Source organism: Nansenia antarctica (assembly GCF_963989245.1).
Source record: "Nansenia antarctica genome assembly, chromosome: 8".
Classification (NCBI taxonomy): Eukaryota; Metazoa; Chordata; class Actinopteri; order Argentiniformes; family Microstomatidae; genus Nansenia; species Nansenia antarctica.
In genome coordinates, this window is record NC_137678.1 from 57041455 (window position 1) to 57044880 (window position 3426).

A 3426-nucleotide genomic window follows, 5' to 3' on the forward strand; every position below is an offset into this window, starting at 1 on the left:
GCCACTGGTGACTGAAATGATATCTCATTCTGCAGTCGTACGCTGTACGCTGTGCGCTGTACGCCAGCTCCCCGTTGCCACATATTGAGATGCTAAATCAGAAACACATACTCTGAGATCTCTCTGTTGCCCCCTTTCTCTTTTCCACCCCCTTGAAAACCCAAGCCCCTGGAAAATCTATTTCTCCCCCCGGCAGCACTCCTATTTCCAGCGTTCTATCAGCGTTAGAGAGAGAGAGAGGGGGAGAGGGAGAGAGAGAGAGAGGGAGAGGGAGAGGGAGGGAGAGAGAGAGAGAGGGGAGAGAGAGAATCCGAGTGCCTTTTTAAGGCCAGCCCTCGTTTGAACCCTGCCTTTCGATCACATTATGTCACCGGTGCAACACCTGATTCTCTCATCATCATCGTGTCCCAGACAGACTAGACTGCCCCTCCCCCTCCCCCTCCTCCTCCTCCTCCTCCTCCCTTCCACGACAGGACACACGGCGTGCGGCCTGGCTTTGAGATCACTCGTCTGGGGGGAAGAAGAAGAAGAAGTAGGAGGAGGAGGAGGAGGATACGGGAAGAAAAAAAAACAGGAGAGAGAGGATGAGGGAGGAATGGGAGTGAAAAAAGAGGGAGGAGAGGGACCAGATAGAAGGAGGAGGAGGAGGAGGAGGAGGAGAAATGGAAGAGAGAGATTAGGAAGGCCAGGGAGTGAGAGGAGCGAGGAGGGGAGTTTGTTTGTGAGAAGTGTACGAAGGAGAGGGAGAGGAGAGGGAAGCTAGGCAGTCGAGACGAAAGAATGAGAAGGAGGAGGAGGAGGAGGAAGTACATAGAGAGTTGGGCGGTGGAGGAGGAAGAGCAGTGGGAGGAGGAGGAGAGCTCAGAGCATCAAAGAGGAACTCTGTAACTCTGTGTGCTGTGAACACTTCCTGTCTGCCTCCCTCAGTCCCAGCATCATCACACTCCAGGGTCGAGAGAAGCTCAGTAAGCTGCAGTCTGGCTGTTGTTCCCCCCCAGTAGGTAGACTCCTATTGGACCTGCCACTTTACGGTCACCCCCCCCCCCCCCCCACACACACACTTTGCCAGAGAGTATAATCTACTCTCAGAACAGCATATTATTCTCTGCACACCACTCACATCTCTCCCTCTCTCTCTCTCTCTCCCTCTCTCTCTTCATCTCCCTCCCTCTCTCTCCCTCTCTCTCTCTCTCTCTCTCTCTCTCTCTCTCTCTCTCTCTCCCTCTCCTCTCTCTCTCTCTCTCTCCCTCCCTCTCTCTCTCTCTCTCTCATCTCTCTCATCTCTTCTCTCTCTCTCTCTCTCCTCTCTCTCTCTCTCTCTCCTCACTCTCTCTCTCTCTCTCGAGTACAGGCCTAATGTAAATATGAGAGGTCCTCTCAGAAACCTCCATACATTACCTCCTCGCTCTCGAGTCAAGTGCAGTTGCAACACCTCAGTAACTTTCTCTCATCTCTCTCTCTCTCTCTCTCTCTCTCTCTCTCTCTCCATCTCTCCCTCCCCCTCCCTCCTTCCCACCCTCCTTCTCTCTCTCTCTCTTTCTGTCTCCTCCAGGGAGGAGGAGTAGGATGGTGTATGGATGTATTAGTGGGTTTAATGAGGCGGTATTGTGTGGCTGAGGCCCGGGACAGAATGGTAATCAGCTCTTCCTGCTCCGCTGGCCAGAGGATTAGCAGACGTTATATACCAGCAGGCTGGGGACGTCTCTGTTGCCCCGTCAGAGCTGTCAATCATCCTGCTGTCCCTCCCCCCTCCCCCCCTCCGCTCCTCACCTGGGGAGAGAGAGAGTCACCTGGGAGGGGATGGATGGATGGGTGGATAGATGGATGGAGAGACTAAGGAGGAGGAGTGTGATATGATGTTGGCCCTGGCGCTATCGTCACAGTTTCAGGAGGCTGCTGACGGCTGTGTCCATAAATATGCCAAGGCCGTAGGTGGAGGAGGAGGTGGAGGCCTTTATGAACACCGGACGTTATTGCTTACATTTTCCCCCGTGCGTTTACGAAGCAGGCCGGGGGGGCCTTGGACTGCCTCGTACGGCTCCCCCCTCACCCCCGCCATCTCCCCCTGCCGTCTCCCCGCGGCGAATCGTGACGTTAGAATGATAAGGTTCTATCTCCATTTTTGTCAAGATTTTGTTTTTTTACATAATCTGATCCATTAGGTGTTTATTAATGCCTGTGTGGTGTTATTTTTAAATGTTTACATTTTTGAGTTAGTAATTAATAAAATACAAAGGTTCCATCTCACAAAACATAATGGCATGTAAAAACTTTAGCGCTCAATATCTCTGAACTGCCCTAAACGGAGATAGAACCTTATCATTCTAAACGGAGATAGAACCTTATGATTCTAAACGGAGATAGAACCTTCTCATTCTAAACGGAGATAGAACCTTATCATTCTAAACAGAGATAGAACCTTATCATTCTAAATGGAGATAGAACCTTATCATTCTAAACCGAGATAGAACCTTCTCATTCTAAACGGAGATAGAACCTTCTCATTCTAAACGGAGATAGAACCTTAGCATTCTAAGCTCACGGAATGACTGAAACATTCTCGTTTCGTTTCCCTATAGCGTCTCCTCCCTCACATCTGTTTGGAAAAAAGGGGGGACCTGTTGCCATGACGATATAGTCAGTCAGTGTGCGCAAAGCTTAGGAGGTCATGTTTTTTTTTATGTTTCTAATAACGCCGTGAAGAAGAAGCACTCTGCTGTGGGAAGTGTTGTCTTGTCTGACATGGGCGTCGTTATCCCCACAAGGTTGTTCTGTTTGGAGGGTTTTACCCCTTACATCATCTGTGCCAGAGTACCCAAGTGAAGTTGTTGATTTATTGTGCACACGTGTGTGTGCTGTGTGTGCGTGTGTGTGTGTATGTATGTGTGTGTGTGTGTGTGTGTGTGTGTGTGTGTGTGTGTGGTGTGTGTGTGTGTGCGCGTGTGCTGTGTGTGCTGTGTGTGTGTGTGTGTGTGTGTGTGTAGTATATAGGCTGTATTTTCAGTGGCGGGACACTGACCATGCAGCATGTCATGACTATATTTGTGATTAACTGGCCAATTTCAGTAATTACACACCCACTGTGATCAGGTTTCAAAGTTCTCTCTCTCTCTCCCTCCTCCTCTCTCTCCCTCCTCTCTCTCTCCCTCCTCCTCTCTCTCTCCTCCCTCCTCCTCTCTCCCTCCTCTCTCTCCCTCCCTCCTCTCTCTCTCCCTCCTCTCTCTCCCTCCCTCCTCTCTCTCTCCCTCCCTCCTCTCTCTCCCTCCTCTCTCTCTCTCCCTCCTCTCTCTCTCCCTCCTCCTCTCTCTCCCTCCTCTCTCTCTCTCCCTCCTCTCTCTCTCCCTCCCTCCTCCTCTCTCTCTCCCTCCCTCCTCCTCTCTCCCTCCCTCCACCTCTCTCTCTCTCCCTCCTCCTCTCTCTCTCCCT